Genomic DNA, 11,508 nt, shown 5'->3' with positions numbered 1-11,508 from the left:
ATAATGATGATGATGATGGTAATGATGATAATGATGATGATGATGGTGGTGATGATGATGATGATGATGGTGGTGGTGATGATGGTAATGATGATGGTGATGATGATGGTAATGACGATGGTGATGATGATGGTAATGATGATGGTGATGATGATGGTAATGATGATGGTGATGATGATGATGATGGTGATGATGGTGGTGATGATGATGGTGATGATGATGGTGATGATGATGGTAATGATGATGGTGATGATGATGGTAATGATGATAATGATGATGATGATGATGGTGATGATGGTGGTGATGATGATGGTAATGATGATGGTGATGATGATGGTAATGATGATGGTGATGATGATGGTAATGATGATGGTGATGATGATGATGATGGTGATGATGGTGATGATGGTGGTGATGATGATGGTGATGATGGTGGTGATGATGATGGTAATGATGATGGTGATGATGATGGTAATGATGATGGTGATGATGATGGTAATGATGATGGTGATGATGGTGGTGATGATGATGGTAATGATGATCGTGATGATGATGGTAATGATGATGGTGATGATGATGATGGTGGTGGTGAGGATGGGCATGATGATGATGATGATGGTGATGATGGGGATGGGCATGATGATGATGATGATGATGATGGTGATGATGATGATGATGGGATGGTGATGATGATGGTAATGATGATGATGATGATGGTGATGATGGTGGTGATGATGATGATGATGGTGGTGATGGGGATGATGATGGTAATGATGATGATGATGGTAATGATGATGATGATGATGGTGATGATGGTGATGATGATGGTAATGATGGTGATGATGATGGTAATGATGATGATGGTGATGATGATGGTAATGATGATGATGATGATGGTAATGATGGTGATGATGATGGTAATGATGATGATGGTGATGATGATGGTAATGATGATGATGATGATGGTGATGATGGGGATGATGATGGTAATGATGATGATGATGATGGTGATGATGGTGATGATGATGGTAATGATGATGATGGTGATGATGGTGGTAATGATGATGATGGTGATGATGGTAATGATGATGGTAATGATGATGATGGTGGTAATGATGATGATGGTGATGATGGTAATGACGATTATGGTGATGATGGCGGTGGTGATGATGGTAATGATGATGATGGTGATTATGATGGTGATGATGATGATGGTGGTGGTGATGATGGTGATGATGGTAATGATGATGATGGTGATGATGGTGATGATGATGGTAATGATGATGATGGTGATGATGGTGATGATGATGGTAATGATGATGATGGTGATGATGGTGATGATGATGGTAATGATGATGATGGTGATGATGATGGTAATGATGATGATGGTGATGATGGTGGTAATGATGATGATGGTGATGATGGTGATGATGATGGTAATGATGATGATGGTGATGATGATGGTAATGATGATGATGGTGATGATGGTGGTAATGATGATGATGGTGATGATGATGGTAATGATGATGATGGTGATTATGATGGTGATGATGATGATGGTGGTGGTGATGATGGTGATGATGGTAATGATGATGATGGTGATGATGGTGATGATGATGGTAATGATGATGATGGTGATGATGGTGATGATGATGGTAATGATGATGATGGTGATGATGGTGATGATGATGGTGATGATGATGGTAATGATGATGATGGTGATGATGGTGGTAATGATGATGATGGTGATGATGGTAATGATGATGATGGTGATGATGGCGGTGGTGATGATGGTGATGATGATGGTAATGATGATGATGGTGATTATGATGGTGATGATGATGATGGTGGTGGTGATGATGGTGATGATGATGATAATGATGATGATGGTGATGATGGTAATGATGATGATGGTGATGATGGCGGTGGTGATGATGGTGATGATGGTGGTGGTGAGGATGGGCATGATGATGATGGTGATGATGGGGATGATGATGGTAATGGTGATGATGGTGATGATGATGGTAATGATGATGATGGTGATGATGATGGTGGTGGTGAGGATGGTGGTGGTGAGGATGGGCATGATGATGATGGTAATGATGATGATGGCGGTGGTGATGATGGTGATGATGGTGGTGGTGAGGATGGTGATGATGATGATGGTGGTGGTGAGGATGGGCATGATGATGATGGTAATGATGATGATGATGATGGTGATGATGATGATGATGATGATGGGGATGGTGATGATGATGGTAATGATGATGATGGTGATGATTCGGATGATGATGATGATGATGATGATGATGATGATGATGATAATGACGATGGTAATGATGATGATGATGCATCGCAGGTCTTCTGACAACGTCCTCAAACTCATAAAAAAAGCCAAACCCTGAAGTCAAATCACCCGGATGCAGTGCAGATCAAACAGAGCTCCTCCCATGTCCATCCTGTGTCACAGGTACAAACACCTGTCCACGTGGGACCTCCACGGGACACTGATGTGTCCGTCCCTCGTCTTACTCCTATAGTCCATACATCCACGCTGGGATCTGATGTTCTGGACCAGGCCACGAGTGGATTTCTGGTCCCCACAGCAGATCTAACTTAACCTTCAGTCTATCCAGGTGTCTCCTTCCGTGGAGACGTCAGGTAGAAACCGGAAATGACCGAATAAGCCGATTCAGCCGCGAGCGTCCTGCCGGCTGGGACTTAACCGTACCGAGACCAGGAGACCGACCTGTCCCCAGAAAGACCCCCACAGCTGACCCCCCACTCCTCTGGCCGAGCGCTGAACCGCTTCTCTGACCACAACTCTGAAAGGACACAAATTCCGGGAGGGCAGCCGTCTCCACGCAGCAGTTCCCACGCAGCAGTTCCCACGCAGCTGTAACTCAGGAAAAGTCCACAACTTTCCACTTCTTACCTCTGTCTGAGTGTGTGAGCCCCGCGAACTGCAACAGAGTCCAGATTTCCTCCGCCGCTCCGGTCTACGTGCGCAGCCCCGCGGATGCGCGCTCAGGTTGCGAGCGCCACTGTGGGGGCGTGGTTAAGAGAAAGGGGCGGGGTTACTGGGGCGAGTCTCACTGAAACCTGAGAGACGCAACTGTATGGTGGTCTCCTCAGCATAAATGTTTTTATTCATTTATTCATTCATTCATGGGAATTCACATTATTGAGTTCATGTTCTTTATATCTTAATAATGTGAATGACCATAGGGACATCATTGAAATCCTGTTCGGCCATTTTTATTATCATTCCGCCAAACTTTGCCGTGCTACTCCTGCGCCGTTCAGGTCCTTCCAACGAAATGCGGCTTGGACGTTGAAAAAATTCAGCACAGCGATTGGTCAGTTTTTGCATAATGAGCTGAAAACAGCTTCAACAGGGGTTCGGAGTTCTGCACCGGTTTACAGTGTCTGGTTTGTCTTGGTCATGGTCTCCATCGTCTTTTCTTACAAAATCTTTGAAACGCTACTTCTCCGACACCGTTTGTCTCACTTCAACCATTCAAGTATCAAACTCTTCAGCCCATTCAGGAGATATGTTCTACGACTTTTGGTCTTCTAACATTTAAACTTTTTAAGTTATTCAGGTTTTTGTCAATGTATTGAAATCCGTTCCTGTGATTGGACGAAACGGAATTTAGCTCAGCGATTGGTCCATTTTGTGCACCGGTACACAGGTACACATACAAGGCACTGGTTTAAATGCAGTATTTAACATATAGTTCTGCTGTTGTTTGTTGGTTGTAGCTTGTGTTATGGCACTGCACACTTCAAGGAGCAAAAGAATTTATTTACAAATGTCCCAGTTAAATATGAAGGATTTGTTCCAACAATGCTCCCTGCAACATTTCCACACTTTGATAAATCCAAAACAACTTAAAAAAAAAGTTTTTCACATTGAACAAAGTCTTTCACATCTGTACTGGAGTTTAGTTCAACCTTGCACATGTTTTTGCAATCCTACTAATTACACCCTGCTGAAAGTGGAAAAAAAGGCAATTGGAAAAAATTTCGACCCTTTTTCCAAGGTGGAACCAAGAGTGGAAGTGGTGTTGTGAGTAAGTTAGTGTGCTTTTTTTATGCAGGAGTTCATGGGTTCAAATTCTGATGAGGGCCAACTAGAAAAAATGTCACTTGTTTTCCTTTTCAATTTCTTATACTAATTCAATGTCATTTCAATCATTCAGCATAGTTCAATAAATGGGCATTCACATTTGCTGTTATTTCAATAATAGCTGGTTCTAGTTCATTTACTTATTTACTTATTTATTAATTGATTTATTGATTAATTTATTTATTTCATTCATTGATTCATTTATTGTTTCACGCTCAGGTTCATTGAAGTGAAAAAGTAAAGAAAAACAGAGTTCTGGATGAGGATAAATGGCTTCCCGATTTTATTCTGGTGTCTGAGCTTCATCAGAAGCCGGTGCGAATGTTTCACACTGGTTCCAAGGAGGAAAAAAAGTCTTTTTATTTCAAAACAACATGAGTTTGGTCCTCTTTCAGATTTACTTGGAACAAAAACAGAAAACAGGTTTTATTCTGGTTCTCAATTAGTAGAAATAAGATGTTTTTCACATTACAGATCTTTAATCTGGATTAAAACACATTACCTGAACCATCATCAGCATCTGATGAATGTGATAAACACAAACAGGTTTTCTTTATTTTCATATGATTAGTTTCAGTCTGAGACGAAACCTTTCACTCTGAGAACTATGCAGAAACATGACCTGTAACTTTTCTACTACATTTTATTTCTGACATATCCACTTAACATGGTCCCTGCAGATTATTCATCCTGGAACACATGAGCGACACAGCTTTACGCACGGAGGTGTGACAGATGGAGCTTCTGCAGGGCTCGACATTTCCTATACGATGACTTCATGTCTGTGAAATCAGCTTTGACTCCTCGTTCCAGCAGACCGTCAGAAAGCTCCGCCTTCATGATGTGGTCATGGCCGACGGCGCCATCAGAAGCAGACCGACCATCAGTACCATCTGGTTGGAGAGAAGTCCAACACACGCTCAGCAGTTCTCAGCACAACCCCCCCCAACCCTGTCCAGCGCCACTCATATCCAGACACTGGTACAAGGATTGGGAGTGACCAGGCCAAGATGGCGTCAGGAAACCAAACCAGGAGGTCTGAAATGTTGAACCTGTCAGGATGTTGAACCATAAGTTCTTTTCTCGTTCTTACCTCTGCTTCCTGCGTCTCGTCTGGAGTGGCAGCGTCCTCTGCAGCGTCCTGTCCTCTGCTGCATCCTTGGCCCATGTCTCCCATCCACACTCTGCTCCCTCTATCTATCTTCCCGCAGGTCCGTCTCACCCCCAAAACTCCCAGCGCATCAGAACTGGGGCCAATAGGGAGCCAGGCACAGGGCGAGGCACTTCCTCTGTGACAGGAAACTAACAACAAACACCCAGAGACCTCAGGCAGGCAGGGGGAGGGGAACCAGATCAAGAGATGTTTAATGACTTGGAGTTCACATCAGGGTTAGTGCTCAGCAACTCCTGTTCATTCCTGACTGTAAACATGGTAGGTTGGTGCAGAATGTTCCTCCACATCAGAGAACTTCTGCAAAGATCAGATACCATGCAACCAGAGTACAGTGTAGATAAAGCAGGATCCCATCAGGTCTTTTCTTCCCAGCAGGAGATAAACAACGTGGCCGATGAGAAAAACTGAGACATTTTATTATTAGACGGAAAATATGAATCTGATGCAGAACCACGTCTGTAGAAAGTAGTTCCAGGTCATCGCTAGCATCTCCTGGTCTTTCAGCGTCTGTCTGACAGCAGCTGCTGGAGGTCCTGGAACGTCGTCCCGTTCTGGTCTGACCCAGGATTCCAGCTGCTCTCCTGGACCTTGTTGCTTTCATGATGCCCCAGATGTTTGTACTGGTACTGGTCTACAGTAGACCAGTTCTCCTGTCCCACCATGCTGCTGGTCTACAGTAGACCAGTTCTCCTGTCCCACCATGCTGCTGGTCTACAGTAGACCAGTTCTCCTGTCCCACCATGGTGCTGGTCTACAGTAGACCAGTTCTCCTGTCCCACCATGCTGCTGGTCTGATGTAGACCAGTTCTCCTGTCCCACCATGCTGCTGGTCTGATGTAGACCAGTTCTCCTGTCCCACCATGCTGCTGGTCTACAGTAGACCAGTTCTCCTGTCCCACCATGCTGCTGGTCTACAGTAGACCAGTTCTCCTGTCCCACCATGCTGCTGGTCTGATGTAGACCAGTTCTCCTGTCCCACCATGCTGCTGGTCTACAGTAGACCAGTTCTCCTGTCCCACCATGCTGCTGGTCTACAGTAGACCAGTTCTCCTGTCCCACCATGCTGCTGGTCTACAGTAGACCAGTTCTCCTGTCCCACCATGCTGCTGGTCTACAGTAGACCAGTTCTCCTGTCCCACCATGCTGCTGGTCTGATGTAGACCAGTTCTCCTGTCCCACCATGCTGCTGGTCTACAGTAGACCAGTTCTCCTGTCCCACCATGCTGCTGGTCTGATGTAGACCAGTTCTCCTGTCCCACCATGCTGCTGGTCTACAGGAGACCAGTTCTCCTGTCCCACCATGCTGCTGGTCTGATGTAGACCAGTTCTCCTGTCCCACCATGCTGCTGGTCTACAGTAGACCAGTTCTCCTGTCCCACCATGCTGCTGGTCTACAGTAGACCAGTTCTCCTGTCCCACCATGCTGTTGGTCTACAGTAGACCAGTTCTCCTGTCCCACCATGCTGTTGGTCTACAGTAGACCAGTTCTCCTGTCCCACCATGCTGCTGGTCTACAGTAGACCAGTTCTGCTGTCCCACCATGCTGCTGGTCTACAGTAGACCAGTTCTCCTGTCCCACCATGCTGCTGGTCTACAGTAGACCAGTTCTCCTGTCCCACCATGCTGCTGGTCTGATGTAGACCAGTTCTCCTGTCCCACCGTGCTGCTGGTCTACAGTAGACCAGTTCTCCTGTCCCACCATGCTGCTGGTCTACAGTAGACCAGTTCTCCTGTCCCACCATGCTGCTGGTCTGATGTAGACCAGTTCTCCTGTCCCACCATGCTGCTGGTCTACAGGAGACCAGTTCTCCTGTCCCACCATGCTGCTGGTCTACAGTAGACCAGTTCTCCTGTCCCACCATGCTGCTGGTCTACAGTAGACCAGTTCTCCTGTCCCACCATGCTGCTGGTCTACAGTAGACCAGTTCTCCTGTCCCACCATGCTGCTGGTCTGATGTAGACCAGTTCTCCTGTCCCACCATGCTGCTGGTCTACAGGAGACCAGTTCTCCTGTCCCACCATGCTGCTGGTCTACAGTAGACCAGTTCTCCTGTCCCACCATGCTGCTGGTCTACAGTAGACCAGTTCTCCTGTCCCACCATGCTGCTGGTCTACAGTAGACCAGTTCTCCTGTCCCACCATGCTGCTGGTCTGATGTAGACCAGTTCTCCTGTCCCACCATGCTGCTGGTCTACAGTAGACCAGTTCTCCTGTCCCACCATGCTGCTGGTCTACAGTAGACCAATTCTCCTGTCCCACCATGCTGCTGGTCTACAGTAAACCAATTCTCCTGTCCCACCATGCTGCTGGTCTACAGTAGACCAGTTCTCCTGTCCCACCATGCTGCTGGTCTACAGTAGACCAGTTCTCCTGTCCCACCATGCTGCTGGTCTACAGTAGACCAGTTCTCCTGTCCCACCATGCTGCTGGTCTACAGTAGACCAGTTCTCCTGTCCCACCATGCTGCTGGTCTACAGTAGACCAGTTCTCCTGTCCCACCATGCTGCTGGTCTACAGTAGACCAGTTCTCCTGTCCCACCATGCTGCTGGTCTGATGTAGACCAGTTCTCCTGTCCCACCATGCTGCTGGTCTACAGTAGACCAGTTCTCCTGTCCCACCATGCTGCTGGTCTGATGTAGACCAGTTCTCCTGTCCCACCATGCTGCTGGTCTACAGGAGACCAGTTCTCCTGTCCCACCATGCTGCTGGTCTACAGTAGACCAGTTCTCCTGTCCCACCATGCTGTTGGTCTACAGTAGACCAGTTCTCCTGTCCCACCATGCTGCTGGTCTACAGTAGACCAGTTCTCCTGTCCCACCATGCTGCTGGTCTACAGTAGACCAGTTCTCCTGTCCCACCATGCTGCTGGTCTACAGTAGACCAGTTCTCCTGTCCCACCATGCTGCTGGTCTGATGTAGACCAGTTCTCCTGTCCCACCATGCTGCTGGTCTACAGTAGACCAGTTCTCCTGTCCCACCATGCTGCTGGTCTGATGTAGACCAGTTCTCCTGTCCCACCATGCTGCTGGTCTACAGGAGACCAGTTCTCCTGTCCCACCATGCTGTTGGTCTACAGTAGACCAGTTCTCCTGTCCCACCATGCTGCTGGTCTACAGTAGACCAGTTCTCCTGTCCCACCATGCTGCTGGTCTACAGTAGACCAGTTCTCCTGTCCCACCATGCTGCTGGTCTACAGTAGACCAGTTCTCCTGTCCCACCATGCTGCTGGTCTACAGTAGACCAGTTCTCCTGTCCCACCATGCTGCTGGTCTACAGTAGACCAGTTCTCCTGTCCCACCATGCTGCTGGTCTACAGTAGACCAGTTCTCCTGTCCCACCATGCTGCTGGTCTACAGTAGACCAGTTCTCCTGTCCCACCATGCTGCTGGTCTACAGTAGACCAGTTCTCCTGTCCCACCATGCTGCTGGTCTGATGTAGACCAGTTCTCCTGTCCCACCATGCTGCTGGTCTACAGTAGACCAGTTCTCCTGTCCCACCATGCTGCTGGTCTGATGTAGACCAGTTCTCCTGTCCCACCATGCTGCTGGTCTACAGGAGACCAGTTCTCCTGTCCCACCATGCTGCTGGTCTACAGTAGACCAGTTCTCCTGTCCCACCATGCTGTTGGTCTACAGTAGACCAGTTCTCCTGTCCCACCATGCTGCTGGTCTACAGTAGACCAGTTCTCCTGTCCCACCATGCTGCTGGTCTACAGTAGACCAGTTCTCCTGTCCCACCATGCTGCTGGTCTACAGTAGACCAGTTCTCCTGTCCCACCATGCTGCTGGTCTGATGTAGACCAGTTCTCCTGTCCCACCATGCTGCTGGTCTACAGTAGACCAGTTCTCCTGTCCCACCATGCTGCTGGTCTACAGGAGACCAGTTCTCCTGTCCCACCATGCTGCTGGTCTGATGTAGACCAGTTCTCCTGTCCCACCATGCTGCTGGTCTACAGTAGACCAGTTCTCCTGTCCCACCATGCTGTTGGTCTACAGTAGACCAGTTCTCCTGTCCCACCATGCTGCTGGTCTACAGTAGACCAGTTCTCCTGTCCCACCATGCTGCTGGTCTACAGTAGACCAGTTCTCCTGTCCCACCATGCTGCTGGTCTACAGTAGACCAGTTCTCCTGTCCCACCATGCTGCTGGTCTACAGTAGACCAGTTCTCCTGTCCCACCATGCTGCTGGTCTGATGTAGACCAGTTCTCCTGTCCCACCATGCTGCTGGTCTACAGTAGACCAGTTCTCCTGTCCCACCATGCTGTTGGTCTACAGTAGACCAGTTCTCCTGTCCCACCATGCTGCTGGTCTACAGTAGACCAGTTCTCCTGTCCCACCATGCTGCTGGTCTACAGTAGACCAGTTCTCCTGTCCCACCATGCTGCTGGTCTACAGTAGACCAGTTCTCCTGTCCCACCATGCTGCTGGTCTACAGTAGACCAGTTCTCCTGTCCCACCATGCTGCTGGTCTGATGTAGACCAGTTCTCCTGTCCCACCGTGCTGCTGGTCTACAGTAGACCAGTTCTCCTGTCCCACCATGCTGCTGGTCTACAGTAGACCAGTTCTCCTGTCCCACCATGCTGCTGGTCTGATGTAGACCAGTTCTCCTGTCCCACCATGCTGCTGGTCTACAGGAGACCAGTTCTCCTGTCCCACCATGCTGCTGGTCTACAGTAGACCAGTTCTCCTGTCCCACCATGCTGCTGGTCTACAGTAGACCAGTTCTCCTGTCCCACCATGCTGCTGGTCTACAGTAGACCAGTTCTCCTGTCCCACCATGCTGCTGGTCTGATGTAGACCAGTTCTCCTGTCCCACCATGCTGCTGGTCTACAGGAGACCAGTTCTCCTGTCCCACCATGCTGCTGGTCTACAGTAGACCAGTTCTCCTGTCCCACCATGCTGCTGGTCTACAGTAGACCAGTTCTCCTGTCCCACCATGCTGCTGGTCTACAGTAGACCAGTTCTCCTGTCCCACCATGCTGCTGGTCTGATGTAGACCAGTTCTCCTGTCCCACCATGCTGCTGGTCTACAGGAGACCAGTTCTCCTGTCCCACCATGCTGCTGGTCTACAGTAGACCAGTTCTCCTGTCCCACCATGCTGCTGGTCTACAGTAGACCAGTTCTCCTGTCCCACCATGCTGCTGGTCTACAGTAGACCAATTCTCCTGTCCCACCATGCTGCTGGTCTACAGTAGACCAATTCTCCTGTCCCACCATGCTGCTGGTCTACAGTAGACCAGTTCTCCTGTCCCACCATGCTGCTGGTCTACAGTAGACCAGTTCTCCTGTCCCACCATGCTGCTGGTCTACAGTAGACCAATTCTCCTGTCCCACCATGCTGCTGGTCTACAGTAGACCAATTCTCCTGTCCCACCATGCTGCTGGTCTACAGTAGACCAGTTCTCCTGTCCCACCATGCTGCTGGTCTACAGTAGACCAGTTCTCCTGTCCCACCATGCTGCTGGTCTACAGTAGACCAATTCTCCTGTCCCACCATGCTGCTGGTCTACAGTAGACCAATTCTCCTGTCCCACCATGCTGCTGGTCTACAGTAGACCAATTCTCCTGTCCCACCATGCTACTGGTCTGATGTAGACCAGTTCTCCTGTTCCACCATCAGGATGTGGTCCAGCATGGTGGAACCAACAAGGTCTTCCCTGAAAGAGACGTTGTCTGGATGTTATCAGTGCCCTCACAGATCTACCTCTCCATGAAGCCAGATGAAACCAATCAGTTTCTTAGATTACAAAGACGTCTTACAGACATCAAGACCTGGATGACTCTGAATTTTCTCCTTTTAAACTCAGACAAGACAGAGGTCGTTATCTTCGGCCTGAAAAACTTAGAACATTATCCAGTAATGTAATTAATCTGGATGGCATTAATCTGGCCTCCAGTACCACTGTGAGGAATCTTGGAGTCATTATTGACCAGGACTTGTCTTTTAGCTCGCATGTAAAACAGGTTTCTAGAACCGCCTTCTTCCACCTGCGTAATATTGCAAAAATTAGGAGCATCTTGTCTCAGAAAGATGCAGAAAAATGAGTCCATGCCTTTAATACTTCCAGACTGGATTACTGCAATTCCTTATTTATGGATTGTCCCAAATATGCTCTGAAAAGTCTCCATCTGATCCAAAATGCTGCAGCGAGGGTTCTGATGAGGACTAGCAGGAGAGATCATATTTCACCAGTTTT

The sequence above is a fragment of the Telmatherina bonti genome, assembly GCF_933228915.1.
Source record: "Telmatherina bonti genome assembly, chromosome: 14".
Classification (NCBI taxonomy): domain Eukaryota; kingdom Metazoa; phylum Chordata; class Actinopteri; order Atheriniformes; family Telmatherinidae; genus Telmatherina; species Telmatherina bonti.
Note: the sequence above shows the minus strand (reverse complement) of the source record.